A 23,469-nucleotide genomic window follows, 5' to 3' on the forward strand; every position below is an offset into this window, starting at 1 on the left:
GTCACCTGTCACTCATCTGATAAACACTGCAAGTAATGAGGAATACCAACAGGGGAACTCTTGCTGGGTTGAACACTCCAGCTATAACAATTTTCAATAATGATTTATAGTTATTTGCTGCATCCTCACCAGTATGTATACAACTAACTTGTATGTTTTACTTAATCAATATAAAAGTTTCATCAATCAAAACAACTTGATGATGATTTCCATTGCTCATTGAGTTTTCATACCTTTACAATTAATGTTGTAATAGTTTTTTCCATCCTGTCTCAATTACTCTATTATGCAGTTTGTAAAGCAGTTTGATCTGCCGCCATGTATGAAATGTGCTATATAAAGAAAATGTTTTGCCTCACAGTGGAGATGAAAGTGTAGTAACTTTTAGTGCTAATAACAATGATTTCTAATGTGTAATGGAATCTCTTCTCTCTGATAAAAGTAATTTCACTTTGCACTTTTAATTACTGAAAAATATTAGTGTTTTGTTCACAGCATGTATTTCAGGACTGGACGGAAAGTCATTAAAATGCTCATAAACAATGAACATTTGCATGTATACAATTCCATGAAAACTGTGCAAACTCCCTCTGCAGATGAAGATCATGTGGTATGATCAAAAGTCCAGAACACCTACTAATAGACCTTATGGTGAGACTGTTTCGTCAACTGTTGTTTCCAAGGCCAATAATGAAGTTTGAAGCTTAGCCATTGAAATATGTATCAAGATGAAAATAACTCTCTCAGTGCATTTTTTAAGGAAGTGAAAAATTGCAAAGTCGGTAGAAAGTCAGACAGTATAAATAGTGTATATATCCACCCTTGTAGAGAACAAAGACTGACTAAAAATGCCTCAAACTCAGACATTTCAATAAAGTATACATTATAACAGAGTTCATGCCTAAGAACTAGCACATCAAGACACGTGTTTCTGACTTAGAAATAGCTTACATTGTACAACTTTCAGCTAAAATTCTCTCTAGTCTAGTCTCTCTAGGAAGTCATTTCAAAATAATGAGTGTCTCTCCACATTCAGAAGCACCTAATCTCTGCCATTCTTAAATTTGGCAACTCCAGCGTCTGTCATCCCATGCACTCATCTGTCTTCACCCACTTACAGCAGCTGTTGCTAGGTAACAGTTCACACCCGCATGTGCATATTAAGTTTTACATCAAAACAATATTCAGTGTGTAATAAATTGGCCATTAAATTAAGCATCATAGAAGTTCTGTTGAAATTCTATATGTAGGCAAGTTGCTTTCGCTAGTTCAGTACTTTAATATGATTACCAAAAATTAAACTATAATGCATGACACTACTTTATTAGTAAGGGAAGCAATATAATCACACTAATCTGTTATTTAGTAATGAATTAGTCATGTTAAGCCTAAATCTTGATCAGTCTCCCTTTCCCCTTGCGTGACCCAGAAACCCATGGCTGAACTGCTCACAGTAAATATTCTGCTTTGTAACCAAAACCTACAGGGGATTTCTAATTATGTGAGGAAACAGCACAACTCTGCGAGTAGAAGACGGGATGAGAGGGAGGATACTGGAGGAAGTGTGGAGGACAGGGCTGATTGGGGAATGAAGAGAGGAAGCAAATAACAGGAGAGAGGTGGGAAGAGGTGGGAAGAGGGGGAAGACGGAAGGAAAAAACAGCGGAAGATGACAGGAAGACTGGGGACTTATTAATTAATTATAACACAACAGCAAATTAGAGACAGTCAGGAATAGCATGCAGTGAAGGAGTCACAGCAATATGAGGAGAAGTAGAGTGGGACAGACACAGAAAGAAACCAGAAGTATATGGAGATTTGCACATGGATAGAGATGTGCACAAAAAAATTGGATGGAGAAATGTGCACATAAAAAGACCAACATTGAAACTGGATTGAGGGAATGATGAAGATCTGAGAAGGCAGCAGGGCAGCCTTCCAGCCACCTTGTGCCTACATATCTGCCTGTCAGCTTGCCAGCTCTGCATATCCCACGGTTGATGTTCCAGAGGGGCCAGGCTCCGTGCCGACACATTCCAACACAGAGGCCCTTTGAGTAGGCATGAGACGGTGGTTATCTGGCCAGGGACCAGTCTGGGTCAGCCAGCGCTGCAGAGCTAAAACGTGCCTAGACTTTTACCACAAAGCCTCTCAGGCCCCACAGTCAATGAGTCCAGAGATTGCTGTGCCGCTTTCACTTTGGGAGCTCGGGATCTGAGAGTAAGAGTGGAGGTGCGAAGCCACAGTGCCTTAGAATGAGAAGTAAAACAAACAGACGTTTTAGCAGAGGATACAGCTGGCTGCTTCTACATCTTGCTAGCCCCTGATGTGTATTCAACATTAGTAGCAACACAACATCTGAGCAACACACTGTATCTTCTCTCCTGTCATCCATGGCTAAAATTGTATTTTAAATATGAAGCTGAAATGAGTGTTTCAACAGGATTGTTGCAAGGTAAGACACCACATAGCCAACCCAAAATCTAAACCAATGTTTCTGGAAATACCCCATTGAGAGAAGCCTTGCAGAGTGAGCTTAGTCAAGGCAGTTAAGACACTTCCTTGAAGCCAACAACAAGCTGCAGTGGCAGTGCCATTCAAATGTTACAGGTGTAACATTTTGACAGTATGAATCTGTTTAACAGACGTTAGTTGTGAATGGTAGAGAGAGCACCTGAATGAGACACCTTCAGGATAAATACAGAAATAAATACAGAACAAATGTCCTCTATTTTACAAGCTTTGGTCAGATATTGTAGATGATACCCCCTCCCTTTTATAAAGCCTGTTTTTTTTGGATAAAGACTTTTCAACGACAAGAAACACAGAATAATTCAAGATACATACATACATTGATTCATTCAGGAGACATACCAGATTTAGCATATTTTAAAGCCGGTGCACAAGTGTTTCCACATTTGTAAAAGACATTGACTACTTCAAATGGTTAATGGGACAAAATGAAAAACAGAGCCAGTGGATGATGAACTGCAAGCACGCTACCTCATAGCTGAGCTCATCATAACGGCGGAGGGTGGGGGGTTGCCATCCTCCTTGTTAGCAAAAAGAAGAAAAATGTATCCCCCTTGTTAACCTGCCATCCCCCTCTCTATCCCCTAGTAACAGAGAGTGCAGGGGCAGAGGGTTTGTTTAGTTGATTATGTTAGTATAGTCTGCCTGACTCATTGATCCTTTATCTGACTGAGGTTTGTACACTGAATCTATGGCCCCAACCATGGCTCTGAAATATGTGAAATATGACTATGCTGTGTACTGATAAATTCATGGTGCTGTCCATGGTGCTGAAGTAGCAGACAGATTTGTAATTGCGACTTTTTTTCTGAGTCCTGCCCTTTCTCCACTTTCTGTAACTTAGGTTTAATCAGTCTACCAAAGCGTGATGTCTTTACAGGAATGGAATTGCTGTACGCATTTAAGGTGTTATAGTTTCTTTCACAGGGGAAGGAACAGGTGCTGGCATCACCAATGTGATGTAGCCCTAGCAGATGCCAGGAAGTCTTCCTGATCTGTACTTTTCAGTTATGGAAAATTGTCCTTTCTGTTCTTCAGCAGGTGTTACCTATTTCTCCAAAAGGCAGGCAGGAGACAGTTTCACTCGTATGTCTGTACTCAAGAAGAGCAAGATATGGGTCCCCTTGGCTCTCTTGTTGTTACGAACAGAGCAGAACGGAGACACCGTGAAGAGACTGAGAAAGTTTATTGCAAACAATGGTAATGTGAAGGTGATAATGCTACTGTCCTTTAGCTGGTCGTAGAGGAGCTCTGGGGTTGAGGAGACACACACTGGAGGGTTGAAACACACGGGACCGGGATCTGGAGTGACACACACGGGAGGCTGGAGATGGTTGGAACTGGGATCGAAGCACTGGAGTCAGGTAGGCATCTTGCTGAGACGTAGGTGAGTCTGTGACGTTTGTGGAAGCAGGATAAAGAGTTCTGTCCTTAATTCAAACGAGACCGGACACTGACTGAGGTGAGGGATGGTGTTTTATAGGGGAGTGGAGTGATGATTAGGTGCAGGTGTGTAATGAGTGCCAGGTGACTGGGATTAGTGCTCAGATGAGGGAGTGCGATGTGTGTGGTTAATGACAGGTGAGTGTGACTACTGGCTGGTGAGAACATGACATTGAGCAGGTTTTTTTTTAATCTAGACTGCTCGTTCACTTTGACTGTTGGATTGTGGGAATCCTGGGCTTGATGGCATGTGCTTAAACTCCCACTCTTCTGCAAACTGTCTGAACTGCAGTCCATTGTCTGACATGACCTCATCTGGGATCCCTTGTCTTGCAAACATGGATTTAAGAGCTGTGATGACATGCTTGCTTGTTGTCTGGAGCAGTTTGGCAATTTCAGGATACTAGTAATAGTACACACAGTAGATATTCACTTTGATCAAAATGGAAAAGATCCACACCCAGTTTTGCCCATGATCTGTCTGGAATGTCATGGCACAGAAGTGGTTCTTTCACATTGCTCTTTTTGAAAGTGTTACAGATGGCACATTTCAACACAATGCCCTCAATTTGTTTGAAAATGCCAGGCCAAAACAGTACATCTCTTGCTCTCTCTTTGCATTTCACAATCCCAAGCATTTCTGCCTTCAGTCTTCGAGGGACAACAAGTCTGGAGTTGTCTTTCTGGGCAACTGAGTTCTTTTCTGAATGTCCAATATTTCGTTATTTCTGTCAGAACTTGGCTAACCTGCACTGGCTACCCCGACTGAACTACTTTCATTACTAATTGCAGTTCACCATCCTCTGCTGTTGCAGTTTTGAACTGACTGAGTTTTTCTGCTGAGATTGGAAGGTGTGCTGATAGAAGATTAACTTCTAATTCCTCCTCTAGTAGTAGTTCAGTCTGCTCTTGCAGATAAGCTCTGCTGAGTGTGTCCGCAATGTGCAAATCTTTTCCTGGTTTGTAGGCTACACTCAAGTCAAAAGCCAGCAATCTCATCAATTCAATTCAATTTTATTTATATAACACCAATTCATAACAGAAGTTATCTCATTGCACTTTTCCTATAGAGCAGGTCTAGACCGTATTCTTTATAATATTATTTACAAAGACCCAACAAATCCCACCATGAGCAAGCACTTGGCGACAGTGGCAAGAAAAAACTTCCTTTAAGCCCTGGAAAGAACCAGACGCAGGTTAGGTTTGGGTAGTGGTAATATTAATATTAATAAAGTAAAAATAATAGGAATCATAGTGATAGGAATAATGATAATAATAGTAATAAGACTAATAATAACAATTGTAGTAGCATGAACATGAGGGCAGCAGGTGGCCCACAATCACAGATCCAGGCTCTGCAGTTCCGGAGGCAGAAATACCTGCTGAAAGCGACAGAAGGAGAGAGGAGCATCCTCTGCAGTCTGGGAGAAGCTTTGAGCCATATGCCACAGGTTGTCCTTCCTGGATTATTACAGCTCCCAATCATTCAGAGCTTGCATCCACTGACAATGTGAGTTCCTTGTTTACATCATAAAACTTGAGCACTGGGGCATTGCTTACTAGTTTCTTCAAACATTCAAGGCTGTGTTGCTGCTGTGCTTCCCAATGCCACACAACATCCCCTTCCAAAAGCTTTCTGAGTGGTGCACTCACATCAGACTGGTTCTGGATGAACTTTGAGAGGGTATTTTGGGAAGAACTTAATCAGTGCAGCTTTGTGGTTGTGGCATGTCCATTGTTGCTTTGACCCTTTCTTGGTCTGGCTTCAGGCCCTCTGCCCTCAGAATGTGTCCAATATATTGTATCTCTGTCTTTCCAAACTTGCACTTTACTTTGTTCAGCTTGAGACTGATGCTCCTTATTCTGTCAAGAAGCCTTTTGTCGTGTTGTTCCTTGTCTGTACCCCACACCATAATGTCGTCCATAATATTCACACCTCCTTCAAGTCCTCCGGTCTCTGAGCAATGCATTTCTGGAAAACTTCTGAAGCTGATGAGACACCAAAGGGAATGGGAACCTACCAAATGGTGTGTGAAAGGTACTTTTAACTGTCCTCATCTAGTTGTATTTGCCAGCACCCTTGGTTTGCATCCAATACTGAAAAGAACTTTGCATTTGGCATCTCTGCCACAACCTCCTCTGCTGTCCGCACGGGCTTTGTTGAGGTCTTGTGTGTCAATGCATACTCTATTTTTTGTTTGGCTTTTGGACAGTGACCATGCTGTTAACCCAGTCAGTGGGTTCTGTCTGTTTTTCAACCACATTAAGTTTCTCCATCCTTTCTAGTTCACTTTTGATTTTGACTTTCAGTGCTAAAGACACCTTTCTGGGTGGGTGAATAATTGGAACTACTGCTGAATCAATCTGAATGTGATGCCGTTTCAGGTACACACCCCAACCCTGTAAACACATTCCTTTGTACTCCCTCAGGATGTCTGTTTCCTCTTCCCTGTCTACCTTGCAGTCTTTTTATTAATCCCATTTGTGTGCAGCAATCTCCTCCTAAGATAGCTGGGAAGTTGGCTTCATTATCTGGAATTCCAACTCATGCACTTCAGTTTTGTACTTACACTTCAGCTTTGCCATGCCCAATGGCACCACCTTGTGGCAGGAATAGGTCACCAACTTGGAGCTGGACTCCAGTAGCCGCACATCCTTTTAGAAAGGTTGTAACTTGTAAGAACACGCTGCAATCTGCATCAGTATCTAACCTGAAAGTGAGCTTTTGGCCATTCCCTTTAAGTACTTAAGTCCATTTTTTTCTGTTTGTTTCTATGGTAGCTTCTTTTTCAATCTGAGTCGTTTTTTCTTTCCACTCTTCTTTAACTCAAGAGCTCCAATAAAAATTGCACTTTCTTCTCGTTCAATTTCATTAACACTTCTCTCCATTTCCCGAAAGCTTTCCTTTGGTTTCTTTGTTCGGTACATGCAACCAAAGTGTTTTTTTCGTGAACAAACTTTAAATGTTTGACCATAGGCAGGACACTTGCGAGGCTCATGTTTGTATCCACATTTACTGCATTCACTTTTATTACTGACACTGCTATCTTTGGGCCTTTTTGTTAGCTTCATTTTACTTAGCTTGTTCAGTGCCACTTCATTCATAGCTCTGCAGATATCAACAGCTTTACTCAATGATAAGTTGGGTTCCCTGAGCAGTCTGGCTCTGACCTGATCATTAGTGACTCCACACATGATGCGGTCTCTTATCAGCGAGTCTGTGATCTGCCCAAACTCGCAGTTCTTTGCTTTACTTTTCAGGTCAGTCACGTATGCATCAATTGACTCACTCTTTCCTTGGACCCTCTTGAAAAACATGTGTCTCAGGTATATTATGTTCCTCCTTGGCTCACAATACTGCCGAAACGTTTCTTTCATTACATCCAAGTCATCCACATCATTATCAAAATCCATGGTATTAAATACCTTTATAGCTTCATTTCCAGCCAGTTTTCCTTCCAGGCACAAACTGTTCGGCAGCTTTAGTTGCTCCATTGTGTACCTTTGAGACCATGGTATATATTATTATAGTTACTGAATGCTTATTCTACCTCATTGTTGCAGGGCTTCTTCTTCTTCTTCTGATGACATTTGTGGCTGACTAGACGCAGCAAAGGCGTGTTGCTGCCCTGCACAGGTCATTTGTAGACAATGACTGAGTTAAATCCTTATATGGAGTCCAGTGCGATGGAGAAAATCAATTACAGTTTTTGTTGTTTCACAATGTTCTGCTATGAGTAGTGATTATCAATGAATGATCTGTAACTCCAGTTTCTGACAGCCTTGCTTGCATGACGCTTCCCTTTGTGTGATAGTTGGTGCATTCCATCAAAGCGTGATTCACAGTTTCTGCCTCTCCACAGATGCATTTTCCATCCTGATGCTTACCAACCAGGGCAAGCCCATGATTCAGTGCACAGTGACCCAGTAGCATGAAATGCAATTACTCAAGTGATGTACAAGTACCTCAAAATTGTACTTGAAAAGTACAGTACTTGAGTAAATGTACTTAGTTACTTTCCACCATTCGACAACAACATATCCCACAGAATGGCTCTCAAAGTCTCATGGGAGCTGTAGTTGATGAAGGTTAATAAATAATACTCTTTTATCAACAGATTTTACTAATCAGTAGTCACTAGTTGTAGCAGATTCCCACCAAGCACAGATTATGGACAGAAACATATTTCAGCTTTTCTGAAAAACTGAAACTGAAACTCTTGAATACAGTGAGAAATGAAAGCTAGTGGAACAGAAGCAGACACAGCAGTGTTTAGTGCAGTTCCTTCTATTCTCAAGTGTGCATTGACGTGATCAAGCTGAAACAAAAGAGTTTCCCCTCAGGGATCAATGAAAATCAATCAAAAAGTATTTCTGATTCTGAATCTATAGGGCCATTCTATTTAATACAGTAAATATCTTAATATTTTTATTATTAAAGATTTTTTTTCTCTTTTCAACAAAGTTTCATGCCATTTGGTCATCTGTATTCTTCTATTGTGACAGCAGCACAACAGGTGTTCCTCTAAATAATTCAGAAAAAGTAAGAGTTCAAATAACAATGAGGCAGGTGCTTGTGTTTAACTATGCACTGATTCACTGCAATCACAGGATCAAAGAATCCAACATGTCTAGATCAGTTTCATGATAGATTCATCATAGTTGAGTCGGTGTGTTTGATTGAACATCCTTAAAGCTTCTTGATCACTGCATGGCCCCGAAACCTGATTCTCCACTCAAACATAAAGAGAGATGGGATTTTTTCTCTCTCTCTCCTCAGTCAAATCCCAGTTTACTGCAGGGTGGATATTATCATCACTGCTTCTGAAGCATCAACATGAAAGCCCCATCATCTGATGGCCATTTGATTTTTCTGTGAGCACAATATATTTCAAAGACCCTGTGAGGTTGAACACTATTTTGGTCTTAGCGCAGGGTGGCTTCAGGTGAAGTCCATACTGAGTGTTGGTGTGATTGGCATACTGAGTGACAGCACACCAATAAAGCAGGATGCGACAGAGAAAGAAAGAAGAAGAAAATTAATAAGAGGTTTAAAATTAAATTATAAACAAAGAAAAGAAAGAGAAAAGGCATGCAGCCAAAAATAACAATCATGCAGACAAATCCAACAATCCATCTTGATAGTGAGCCTGTTAGTATTGAACTCTACAAGAGAGGTTGGGTAACACTTTAAGAATAAAGTACACGAAATCCAGAGCAGTCATGAGAAAAAAAGCAATCAGGAACTAATTTGTCAGTTTGGTAGGATGACGCACCACTGAGGGGGACACAGAAATGTTTAGTAATGGTGAGCTAACCATAAAGTAATGATGCATTCCTTTATAACTCAGCATCATGCATTACTTTATTTGGGGAAGCACAAAAATAGAAATTATTTGCACATAATAAGGAAGTCATGATTGATTATTCGTTATGTACCATTTAGCAGCTGATTCAGAGCTAATTAGAAAGATTAATTAAGAAAGTGGTCAGAAGATTTAGGAATTAAAAATTGGTTCATTAACACAGAGTCTTACAATCTGTTCTCAAGCATCTTATTGGTATCTACATTACAGACCTTGATCATAGACTGAATTGATTCAGTCTTCAGGAACTACTTGTTAGCTATTCATTAATTAGATTTGTTTGTTCTTTGTTTGTGTAATTATTCAGGATTTTGTATATTTTATTGCTGCAGATTTAGATGTTAAAGCTGCACTAATCAATATTTTTCTATTAACAACGGATCAAGTGACAAGTGTAAAGTGAAAAGGGTTGCTTGTTGTGATGAAACCACATGGGGGAATACAACTTAGCTTAAAAAGAATGTGTCAAACACAAAGATTTACTTCAAAAAACATATTTCAGAAACATGTTTGTTTGATTATGTTGTTGTTGTTGTTGTTGAACCTATTCTTCACTGTCTCCTTCACAGTCTCCTCCACATTGACATGGAGCTGTGCACTTTGCAATGCTCCAGCAGCCCTATTTGTAGCGAGAGTTCAAGGATGGACTGGTTTGCCTGTGGAAGAGTTGACCACAATGGTTACCAATCGCTTGAGTCAATCAAACCCCAGTCTGTTGGAGATGGCATATTTGGTGCCACGTCAACTGCTTGTCCCTGACAGTGTCCTCCTTGGTACACTGCTCTTTTGAGGTGCTGCAACAGTGCAGCGTTAGTTGGGGGGATTTGCTCCATTCCTCTTCCTTTCTTTGTGAACAACTCAAGACAAGCTTGATCAATGTTGAGTTGGCTGCTGGTGTGATCGTTGAGGAGAATTGTAAAGCGCTCCACAATGGAAATTACCTCCTCTGGAATGCTTTTTGGAGCTTTTGACATGAAGGCCTCTGTTGCCATGTCATCGGCATTCCAGAAATCCCATGCTGTCCTCTTGCCCCTGGTTGCAAATGCAGGTACTGAAGAACACAGGAAGGGCCTTGGATTTGTCAGGACCCAGAGACTTGGCAATCTCATGAACTGGTATGTATCTGAAGTTCTTGCCAGTCCCAAATGCCACCCACAGCTCCTCAGTGTCCAGCTCTGTCACATGTGCAATGGCTAGGACCACAACAATTGTCCACAGTGCACAGAGTGATCTTTTTAAATAATTTTCTTGCAGCATCCACCTCATGGAGTATCATCCTTGCATCTGCCTCTCCATGCTTGGAAGGGGCAATCTGATCTGTCTCTTGTGGGTGAGATGATATAACATTGGGTCCTCAAGTGGAAACAACTTGTTTGGACAATTCTACAGGGTTCCTGGCCAGAAAGTGAAAGAGCTCTGTTTTGTTTTCATCCACTCTCAAGCCTTTCTAGTTGGTTGGTATCTTGTTTTTTCCATCCACTCTTGTTCTTGTCCCCGCTTCTGTCTTGTCTGGGACTTTAAGCTGTTAACTTCATAGCAGTCCCATACAACATCCACTCTGTTGGCTCTTTCAAGTTTCTCTTTGATATAAGGTATGAAGATCTTGCTGGAAACGTCATTGTAGGTTTTAGCTATTCCTGGTGTTAGCATGTTGATGACTGCTGACCCATCCAGTATTTGGACCTCACTGTCTGGGGCACTACTTATACTGTTTTCTAAGCAACTTAACAGATCAGAATTATTTCCCAAGCGTAGTCCACCATGAAGGGAGAGTGATGGAGGGTAGGCCTGATTTTCGTGTTTGAAGAAGTTTTCTCGGTTCCCATCACAGGTCTGACAGGCAGTGTAGAGTCTGAAAAACCATACACAGTGATTTTTCGTTGAGTTTAGTCTTGGGCTGTCCTTTTATTGGAGCTGTTTTAAAAAGAGGAAGCTTGTTCCTCTTTAAAGGGGCAGTGATTGGTTTCATGCCCTGCATCCTCTCTGCAACAAAGAGTTTGTTCTGCTCTTGGCCCATCCTCTCTACAACCCGAACAGCACCCAAAACAGCTTGGTCTGCTAATTCTTTTGAGTCCACCTTCAGAAGGTTGTTGCTGTCCTCTGCGAAGGGGATTTCCTCAATCACGTCAACTAATGCACTCACATGTCTTTTGAATTTCAGCAGGACACTTGGCTTTAAGAGACACCTTTACTGCTGAACTCCATGGCATTCTCAAACTCATCAATCACACGAGACACTTCTGGTCCAGCAACTGTCTAGTGACAGAGGGAATCCTAGTTTTGCATCAGACCAACTGCTCCTCCATCTCCCTTCACTGTAGCATTGTTTTGCTCATGCGCTTGATCTATAGCCATTGCTGAAAACATTTTTTGACTCTTTGTGAATTTCCCTTCCAAAAATGAATTTGCCATACCTGGATTGGTTCTGGAAAGGCCTGCCATGCCTTTAACATGAATAGGTAACCAGCGTGCATAATAATATTTCATAATTTCACATACAAGAAATTCATTTACTATATTTGTTATATAAGGAAGACACTATATTTACCTTCTTTCCTCTCATTGCATCAATGAAATCAGACCCATTTCCCTGGACTGGACCGATGACTTTGGGGATAGTTGTTTCTGTATTTCTCAGGTAGGTAGGTTGGATGGTGGTGAAAGATGCGGGCATGACAGAGATTCTCCTTGAAAGAAAGAGTGTGTTGATGAGGTCTTTTAAAGGAAAATGTGTTTCTCTCAGAGGAAATGCATTCTGCTGCATTAAGAATGCATGGGGAGTATTGATTAAGGATGGCCTCCACGCAAAAACGTTGCATAATTGTACATCTTTACTATTACATCAGTCCATCAGTGCTCACAGTTAAGTAAAATAAATCGGATCTAATTATTTTTTTAATTCACAGGGATGATTATGACATTCCTGAGGCGACCTTAATGAAATTAGCTGTTTGATTAGTGATTTCACGCAGTGTAGTGTAAATTCTGTTTCTGCCTCGTTAAAAAAGCTAATGAATTGACTGCTGCACCGAACCAGAGGACTCACGCATATCCGTCCCAGGTGTTACCCCCATATTTAAAATCCAAATCGGTTTTTGCCCTTCACACCATGACAGAACCTCTGAAACCTGATTAGCAGGGTTCACAGCACCATGCATTGGTCAACAGCAGTGCTGTCATTATTGCTGTCACTAAACCCTCGCCACAGTGTGAGTCTGCACTGTGCGTCAATATCGCTGTGCCCCAACAACCGAGCAGCCTGGCAGGCCTGAAATTAGACGCAGCATCCCAGCAGGAGGCTGGTCCCCAGAGGCACGTGGTCACCTGGCTGATTGCTAAGCTGACGCTCTGATGGAGAAGGTAATTAAAGGAGATGAGTGCATTAATAGTGCATGAGACAGTGTGTGTGCGTGCATGTGTGTGCAGGGAGCTGGTTGAATGGATAGCAGGAGGGTATAACGTTGATCTGGGTCTCATATGTAACACATTATTTCTCTACATCCGAGTGTAAGAACATACAAAAGGCTTCAGTGTCCATTAAACCTTGAATCACACTCACACAACCATTCATAAACCACACACATCAACAACAGGTCAGAAGGGTCAGTCAGAGGAACATGCAGGGGTGTTCATCCTACATTAAAGCCCTCCACTGCCGCTGCTTCCATGGCTACCACAAATAGCCAACAAGACACACAGAAACACACACACATTCACACTTAGGAACACAGAGTACATTCATATCAAAACAAAGAAAACATAGAGATGACACACAACAAAAGGAGGTCACATCAATAGTAAATGCATATGCTGTACAGTAGGTAACAATATATGTGTATTTGCAAATTCAAGTGTTTTTCTCTGTCCAATATGTTACGTGGATTCTTGTTTTAGAAACCTATCGCAATACTTTTTCTGTCTGTGTGCTGTCAGAGCCTGAGCAAGAACAGAATATGAGCAGAGATTGGAAACACCGTGGACAGTGACTTTGGGAATGAATAAGAATGGATGAGGGAGTCAGAAACAGAAGCGGATGTAGAGAGACAGAAGAGAGTTATGAGGTTAAAAAAAATGGATATGTATTCTTCCCCCATTGCATAATTTGTTCTAATGGACAGATTTTTTTTTGGTTCAGGTGTATCAGAGCATAGATGCAGAAACTCCAAGTGAACTTTGCAAAGTCTGCCAGGCTCATGGCTCACTCAATACAAGCAGGAGCTTAGGGAGAGCAAGGGAAACACACATTGTTGTTCTGGATTTACCATGCAAATGTTTTTAGCCACGCATGGATTAAGAACAACAAAGCCACATTAACACCGGCAACCTCCGTTTAAAATGTTTTCATGCCTGGCAGACTCACCTCAACTCTTAAAAAGGTACAACACTCTGGAAACACTCTGAAGATAGATGGATAGGTCTACCTTTACAAGCAGAAAAGACCTCCTCCTGGTTGATATCCATTGTGTGAAAGGAGTAAGCGAGAGTTGTAGTTACATATTCAAGTTTCCCTCCACATTAATGACCTCCTGCCTCAACAAAGGCAACATTTCTTCTAATATTTTTATGCAGAGATATGATCGGGATGTTAAGTAGACTAACTTGTCATTCCCTTTGCCCGTTAAGGTCTTATGGCTCAGAACAGTGGAGCAGGGCAAGTTCATATTTTTCATGTTAATTTCTTGCTATAAGGTGAATAGAAGCTCTCCACTAAGCTTAATTAGTAGTCACTTCCATTGTTCCAGGCTTCTTTTTATGTACATTTGTTAAATAGCAGGTAAAATATTGTATTGTAAAGTATTAAACACGTCACCATTTTTCTCAGTAAATATATTTCTAAAGGTGCTATTGAAATTAAATTTTCACCAGATGTTGGTAACAACTCATGAAATCCACACATGCAAAGAAATCAAGCCATAGATGTCCATAAATGAAGTGTCATAAACTACTTTGTGTTTAGTGCTAATTAGCAAATGTTAGCATGCTGAACAAAGATTGCAACAATGGTAAATGTTATACCTGCTTAAAGCATGTTAGCATTGTCATTATGAGTATGTTAGCAGACTGAAGTTAGCATTTTGCTTAAAGCTGTGTACAGCCTCACAGAGCCGCCCGCGTGGCTGTGATCTTGACTGCATATTTTCAGTATGCCTGGGTGTGAGATTAAAAGTTTTATGGCTCTGGCCAGGTAGAAATCACAAGCAAATTGTTAGTGTACTATGCAGTACAAATATCCACAGAAAAGTTCACCCTTGGATGTTCCTAAAGATTGTGTCAGTTTTTGGTTAATGTATATATATATCTTTATGGCAGAGTATTCAAAGAACACAAAAACCTACACATTTACCACGGTTGGAGTAGCTCATTATACTCAATAACATACTTATAAAGGGTGTTCAGAACAGTCAACAAACTGGATAAGCAAACTTTTTTCCCACTTTCCTGAAAATTTCTTGTAGACATTTTTACTTCAGACAGTGACTTCCTAGAATGACTTTCAACAACGAAAAAATGTGTGAAATTGTTGAATTTAGCTGTGGGTTATAGTGGAGAGAGAACTGGTGATATGGACAAGTATAGCAATAACATAATGAGACCAAGACAGTGACAGTTTTTTTTTCCAATAAAAAAGTGAGACTTGTTTTACTCAAACACTGCATGTCTTCTCAATTGCATCATGGTCTATTAAAGGTGCTGCTGCTGGAGGAGAAACTGGCATCTCTGCTGTCTGTGGTTGTGATAGATTTCTCCCTGTGTGATTGTTGGTGCAAACTGTTAGTCTAAAAAGAAAATCATGCTTAAATAACCCTAAAACCCTATGATCATGTTGCTTTAGATGACCGAAAATAATTTTTCTTCTGTGAACGAAATGTCTCACATTCAAAGTCAAACTAAAACACAATAAAAATGGACTCAGAACTGCAAACACATGGCCAATAGTTTTGTTTTAACACTATTTTCCTGTAAGTAAACATTTTGTGCCATGTGTTTTGCTATTTCCTGCTTGTGATCTGTGTTTGTGCTCAACAAGTTCAATGTTCTGGTGATTTATATGACTTAGAAATCATAAATCAGCACAAAATCAGCCTCTGTATAATTTCATGAATTGAGGAGGTTTCTGATTTTGTCTCTTGGCACCTGTAAATTATATCACAGATTAAAATCTTGAATATTTTAATGGTAGCCTTGAGGAAATTCAGTCTAGTTTACAAATTAGAATTACAGCTGCCCAAAGTCATAAAATCAACAAGAGTCATTCTTATTCATTATGGATCTGTGCTTTAATTTTGATGGTGGAGGAGCTCTCTCCAGCAAACACTGAATTTCAAATTTCCTCATAATGTGCACCTGAGCATGCAGCGAAGACTGGAAAATGAGTTATCTGAAGATACAGAAGGTAACAATGCTGAACTGAGGAGTATAACATGCCTAGAGGGTGTTTTATCATCTCTCCACTCTGGTGAACACACCAGTCTTTTACTTTATACAAGTTTTTATGTGTTGCCAATGTACAATGTGCACAGCAACAAGTTTGAGCTAATTAAAAAACACTCCACACCTGGATTCCTTATTATATACCTGAAAGACATTTAGATTTTGATGATGAATGCAAAGAGATAAAAGTTGTTTGCAGGACCTGAAATAGAGTGATAAAGAGTAAAAAATGCTCACATACTGTATAAATTCCAGTGGTGTCATGAAGCTAGAAGTTGTAATCAGTAAGGCTGGAAGCAAAATACAACACTTGGGAGATATTGGCCTTAAAGTTTGCCTCGCTCTAAACTGTTAACACTCTCACAGGGAATTAACTGCTTGTGTGCAAGTGTCATCGGCTTGAAGGAAAATCCAAAACAGGGTAATGAAAGAAAAAGTTTCTCTGAGTAAAAGCTCTTAGCAGGTTAGTTCAGTTTAGAGTGTTAAGAAAATCCTAAGCAGTCCAGCAGCGAATCCATTCAGGCAAAATAAAATGCTAAACATATTCCACTTTGCGACAGAGGAGACAAAACACTCCCAGATCGATGCTTTCCTTTGTTAAAAGCATAACCACAAACTTTTCCTCACCCTCAGGGGCTAAACTGTTTTTATTTAAGTTTTTTAACCATGAAAAAGTTTCACAGTTCCTTTCTTCCTTATTTCCCCCTCTTTCTTGCTCCTCTATCTTTGTAGTCAACAAGATGCATCTCAGGAGTATCGCTGTCCTCCACCAACAAGAAATAGGCTTCCCTATACAGTATTTCCATTCCATTTTCCATAATGTTATCACATTTCACAATGGCAGCTATTCATGTATTCATTCAATGTAATTATGCATTTATCATTAATCCATCTTCATCCTTTCATACAGGTATTTTCCAAACCTGTAAGACTTTATTTTAACCCAACCTATTTAACATTTATCTGCAGCATATAAACACTTAATAAATGGTTAATTACACATTTTAACACTAAAATGTAGCTGTATACAGAGACAAGGACTATAATCAATATTTTTAATAATTTTTTTAATTAACACTGGATCACATGACTACATGTAAGTGAAAGGAATCGCTTGTAGGGACGAACCCACAGAGAATTATTGCCAAACGTTGCAGGTCCCCTCAGATCTACAGAGCTTTATAACGTCTTTCAGCTCACTGTTTTAGTTTATGCCCACAAGTTTTTCTGACAGAGTTCAAATGAATGCTAATGTTGCACTGTATCTGTTTGATGTGTAAAAAGACACAGTTTGCTAACATGTTCCCCATATCAACTTAAAATGTATGTCAGTGTTGTAATTAGTTTTTTTCTGTTGCAACCAAGTGGTCAAAAAAAAAAAAATCACTTAATGCAGATTTGAGTGTTTCATGTATTTGTCAACAACTTGCCCTGTGAAGCATTCGTAACCGGTGTATAAACAGATAATGAATGATTTGTAATTATATAAAATATGTCTTCACATTTTGGATGAATATGGATCATGAAGTGTATTTATTATATATATTAATCAAATATTTATTTATAAATACGTCAGTTTCACTCTTGAGAGAACGCAATCTGCTGATGAAGACCATGAGATGCTGTTAAAAGCTCCAGGAGAACTACTAAGTATACCTTTAGTTAAAACATTTTTGCCAACTACTTTTTCGAGGTCAAAAATGAACCCTCAAGCTCAACATGTCTGCATGTGTTTTAAACACATTTATAAACAGTTTTAAACCCGCCTAAATAAATGCTTTATAGCACACTGTAAAGATTTGTTTGTGTGTAATCATATATCACTAAACATTATTTAAGCTATGTTATACTGTGTTATCAACCATCCATTAATTGTTTATACACCAGTTATGGATGCTTCATAGGAGAAGTTAGAATTGTTGACAAAAACATGAATAAACACTTAGAACTGTCCATATATCTGTTTAAAACGACGTTATAGTGTTTAAGTGTTTATAGAATGCTTAGAAATCCTAAATAGTGGATTTAAAGTAAAGTGTTACCTATAAAACATTTATCAACTGATATTAAAAGAAAGTAAGTATCAAAAAAGAATAAAAAATCTTCATGGTTTGAGCCCCTTAGGCTTGTGTTAATGGCTCCCTCTCATTTCCTTTCCACATTTTACATTGAAAGTATGCAGCAAATCCTCCAAGAAAATCTTACTCCCTCTGCAGACCATAGTGCAAAGTGCTATAGTTTCCCGGGAGTGCAGTGTTCACAAATTTGGCTCTACTCCATGTGATAACTTCAACAAAATCTGTAGCCTACATTTCACAGCACATGCATACAACTTTCTCTGTCAGGTGGCAACTTGCACTTACTGCTGCTGTTTCCTGAGCTGTTGTCAAGTCGTCCAGTGAGTGTGTAAGTATAACCTAGCAATGCGCTGGATTTAGAGGATGGTGTGAAGTTCTACTTTATTACACCTCCACCCCCATGGAGCCCAGGCTTCTGGGGGCTCATAAGTCAAACCCTACAAAGCATCGTTTAGCCACCTTCTTTATGACGCTTAATGTTTTACTTGAAGAGGATCTTGGCATGTTCTCCCCAGTGTGCCTCTGTGTTCTCCCCCAGGCGCTACAGCCTAACAGGGCACCGCGCCACAGGAAAGGATTAATATTAATTCCTTCCAAATTACTCACAGATTCAATTAAGCGAGATAATGCAAACACAGAGTCTTTCAGGTCTGTTTTACTTCCTACACACACGAAAGACAAAAACAATCTGCCAATTGAAGCAGCACTGTCTGACAGCTACTTATGTGCTGCTTTAGTGAGCTGGCTTTTTCTCTGTGAAATATCTGGGTGTAAGGGTAATGACATCTGGGCGATATTGCCACTGCTAATGTATAATACAACCAAAACTTGCCACTTTCCCCTTGCCATCTCTCAGTGCTGCATTGAAAGTTTTGCCTAGCTGAACGCCAGCCCCTGGGGAAGTATCACAGGGACCATTAGATCAGAAAAAAGGAGGTCTTCAAACTCTGTTTAGAGGCTTGTGCTGCTGATATTTTGGTTTGCTTTTCGGAAGCCACAGGGGTCTGCTAGTTGGGCTGGCCTGCCCTCAAATGCTTCACACCGACAGTTAATCACTTAGATCTCCAACAACAAAACCAGCCAGGCCAAGTGAGAAAGAAATATATAAGAGAGAGAAAAGAGCATGACAGAGAAAAGTGGGGGAGAGAAGTCAGTCAGAAGAAGGAAAGAAATAGTGCAGAAAAAGAGGTAAAGGAAAGAGAAAGAAAGTAATGGTGTGAAACATGGCTACTGCAAACATAGCTTTTCTCAATTAATTTTGAGTTTTATCTAGAGCCCAAGCATACAAGCAACTACGTTTACTAACTGACAGTTAGCAAGCTCACTAGCTTTGAGAGAATTTTTTTTTGACATCCCTTGAGTCTCTGCCTGCACTTGCTATTGGGAGCATTATGGTTAATTATAGTATCCAGTGTTTTTGGACCTTCATGCAAAGGGACTAAAGGTCAGGATATCCGTCTCTGCTGCATCGAGTTTTACCTTTTTTCTTTTTAAAACATCTCCTGTGAGTCCCTCAACCTTATAGAAGTGCAATACTATATCACTGGCGAACCCCTTAAAAAAGATAGCCCCAGTAGACAGAAATAATCTACCACTGAAGAAAACCTGGAACTGTGCTGTACCCTATTATCTGCTATCTACTGTGAAAATGTGTTTCAGTAGTTAAACATGGCAGGATAAATTGTAAGTACAGACAGGCACCATGGAGGACTAGGGATCCAAGATACTTCTAAGAAAAAGATAAGATAAGACAAGATACACCAAAACTGCCTGATTCAGATTGGAGCAGCCAGGGATCTTTGTTGCATGTCATCAACCTCTTTCTCTCACTATGTTTCCTGTAAGTCTCCACAATCACCCTTCAAATTAAGGCAAAATGCCAAAAATAAGTACAGATGCTGACTGTGTGCAAACATTCTGCATGCACAGGTTTTACAGTATGGAACAGTTATGGTTTACACAGCAGGAGAAATCTTTTAATGTCTTTTAATTGCTATTATTATATCCCTTCTGTTGGACACATTTCTCTCTCTCCATGGATCCTATGATCTCAGGACCAACACAAACACACAGATGCTGTGAATGAACAAGTGTCCCTGAGCTCCTCATAACGTTCTTACAACCCAACCCACACACTTAGCCTCCTTTCACAGCAACCAGCCTGAGAATCAGTCGTGTAAAAAAAATTAAATTAAATTCAAAACACTAAAGAAAATCAGAGATAGAATATTATCCAGCTGCTGGTTTGTGAATGTGTATTCTGGGGGTGTTTGGGTGAGCCGTGGGAATTACCTTGTGAATGTATGCAGTATATGCGTTTATGCAGAAACAGATGTGTGTCTAAGTGATTTGTGCTATGCACTGAAATGAAACTCTTTGCAGTTGACCCAAGAGCTTCCACTCAGGATCAACTGAAGGCGCTTGCAACGACGTCCGTCTCAAATGAACAACCTCCTGTCCCCTTAACATACACACACCCACACAGCTTCTGGTCCTAATGCATACACAGATGGACAGGAATTAACACACACAACACTCGTCAGCTGCCACCCTGCCACCACAGACAGAAAGGAAGCTGACTGAGCCTGGAGGTGGAGAATAGCAAAAGGCAGAGGCAGTGCGGGGTAGTGATACTACCACTCTGCTCTGCTCCTCATCTGGCTCGCCCGTGGACAAAGCCCATCCATTAGAGTGCAGGTCACGCACACCCAGGAATACAGATGGGCTAGCGAGTCTTTCTGCCCTGCCACTCAATGATTTAAGGGGTGAGATTAAACAAGAGGAGCTACCTGAACGTGTATGAGCAGAGAGCGATGTGTATTGGCTTTGTTTTGTTAGGATGTGAATGTATTTGTGGCAGCGTGTTTACACATTTGACACAGTGCAAGTGTACCTACTGTCGTGCCTTTGTTCACTGCTTTTATTGCGAGGTATTTGTAGGCCTGTGTGTATTTTTTTTATATGCCTGGCTGACTGTGTGTTTACCTGCAAATGTGTGCATATGTGTGTGTGAGTAAACAAGACAGCAGTGAAAGCATCCATTTAGGCTGCAAAGCACAGTGTGCTGTGGCAGCAGAATAGGACAAACAGTTTGAATAAATCCTTTGTAGTAAAAGCGAAATTCTCCAAGGCTTGTAGACAACTCAGTGAGTGCTGGCTCTATCACCGCTCGGCAGTGTGGTCAAGAGCAAAGTTCCTCATTGGCAGTTGACAGTGTGGTGCTCAGGGTTGGTTCTAGGTTCTCCTGCAGTTTCAAGATAATATGCTCAGTTCAACTTCACTGTTTACCCTCTGACTTAATATGTCTTGACATATAAATTGAAAGGCAGAAGTTGGAGGGAAAAGAGTTGTTGGTCTTGATTTTAACACCAATGGTGGAAAGTACAATTACTCAAGCACTGTTAAGTACAGATCAGAGCTACTTGTACCTTCTTAATGCTACTTTATACTTGTCAGAGGTATGTCAGAGGTAAATATTGCATTTTTTTTCTCTGCTGCATTTATTTGACAGCTATTACAAAAAATGACTTGTTATAAACGCCCAAACAGAATACAAAGTTGGTTTAATTAGCTCCACCCTGACCAGCTACAATATTAAAATACTGCTTACATGTTCATGCATCAGTAATAATAAGAAAAAAATCAATAGTTTAAAAATATCACATTGTAAAAGGTCAGTATAATGAGTACTTCTCCTTAACTTCAAGGAAAAGTCTGATGATTTTCTATATTTTTCTCTGTCAAAAACAATCCAGGAAAAAGAGCAAAACCAACCATGAATTGATCCTTCTAACAAGTATCTCCTCTGTAGCCAAAGCCTGATAGAGCTAAATTTCTGTGTCACAGACCTCCATTGTTGTCAAAACTATTAAAAATACATCATGCCATAAATACTCACTAGGGCACCAAATCGGTGACAGAATTGTCCCCAACAAGTGCACTTTCACTCTGTTCGAATAGCATTGGTAAAATACTAGTGCCGAGGTTGAGCCTCTTAAAAAATATTGAGTAGTTTTTAAATATTTACATCCTCAGTAGGAAGCAATGGGCTTGGGGATTGTGCCACGTTCATGTCACATTAGAGTTCATATCTTAATTATAAGTTCCCAAATTGTAAATAGCATTCACTGCAACTTCCAAGTTGTAATTATGACTGGCAAACTGATTTTTCTTAAAGCTCCAATACCAGACTTGGTAATTACTACTACTACTACTAATAACGGAAATCCAATACAGTTTTACTAATACGGAGAACCAAGCACACATGGACACCTCACATCAGCCAAAGTGCCTCGTTCAATGCAATTAAACCAAAATGTAGTGGATATAGTGTTGTATTGTCCTGAGGAGAACACTCGCAAGTCATTAACATAGAAACCCTCCCCTTCTTTCCCATCCATCCGACATGACATGAACGCAGCATTAGAGCAAAAGACAGACTTCTGAAAGTATTGAGAGAGACTAACATGCTGTTGGTTTTGGAATTTTTATGATTTTGTTGAAAATATGAAAAATACATATATTGCCAGCCTTATTCTTTATTTACATTTTGCCAACAATACTTCTGTGCATATTCTGAAGTAAAATTTTGAATTTAGGACTTTTACTTGTAGTATTTTTACATTGTGGTATTGCTACTTTTACTTAACAGATCTGAATACTTCTTCCAGTACCCTGCTTTTCTCTATGCCTAAATGCTCCAGTTGATCTTTTAATAGAGGTATGGAGAGTGGGTGTGTATCCTCTAAATATTACATTTGTTAAACACACATTAGAAATGTTGCAATATGAATAAAACGTATCTGAAAGCAAAAAGCCAGACTGGCCAGGAGTCTTTTTTTTTCCTCTTCACCCACATAACTGTCATCAAAAGCACTCAGCGCTCTGCAGATTTAAGAGTTGAATGGGTCTGTTGGTACACAGGCGGTAAAAGGTTTCCGTCCTGTGACAGCTTGATTTAAATTTACTGAATAAGGGTGTCGATGGTCTGCAACTATTGAGTCATTTCATAAATGTTCCACCACTCTACGGTGTGCGCGCAGGTGTTTGTGTGCATGTGACTCCATGAGACGAGGTCATTTATCTCTCCAAAGACAGCAGAGTTGCAGCAGAACATACTTGTACGTGTGGGTGTGTGCACTTCACTTCAGCCGTTCAGGCACTGCGGTCAGAAGCTGAGCACTCACACCACCTAGTGGCATTCAGGCTTTGTATAATTCTGCCTTCAAAGAAAACAGCAAGAAGATGAAAAGACAAGCAATATTTACTCCTGTAGGCTAAGGTTCCATTCACAACAACGCAGGCATGAAATGAAACATCAAATGGAGTCACATGGAGTTAAATAGATCATTTTTGTTGGAGTAGATCTCGCAATAAACACCACCACGGGGAACAGGAAGCCAACAGGTTATGAAAAAGTAAAACAGCATGAGCGCAGGGGAGAGGCAAGGCTGAGAAGACAAATGAGTTGAGCCAGGGAAAAATGTGGACAGACGGAGGGAGATGAAAGGATGAACGTTGGGGAAGATGCAAAATTCTGCTGCAGTTCTCCGCCTTAGGCTGTGCAGCTTCACTGAGGCTTTTGATTGGCAGGTGGGAAATGCTAATCCCCAGTGCTC

This window comes from Siniperca chuatsi, linkage group LG11 (assembly GCF_020085105.1).
Source record: "Siniperca chuatsi isolate FFG_IHB_CAS linkage group LG11, ASM2008510v1, whole genome shotgun sequence".
NCBI classification, from domain to species: Eukaryota; Metazoa; Chordata; class Actinopteri; order Centrarchiformes; family Sinipercidae; genus Siniperca; species Siniperca chuatsi.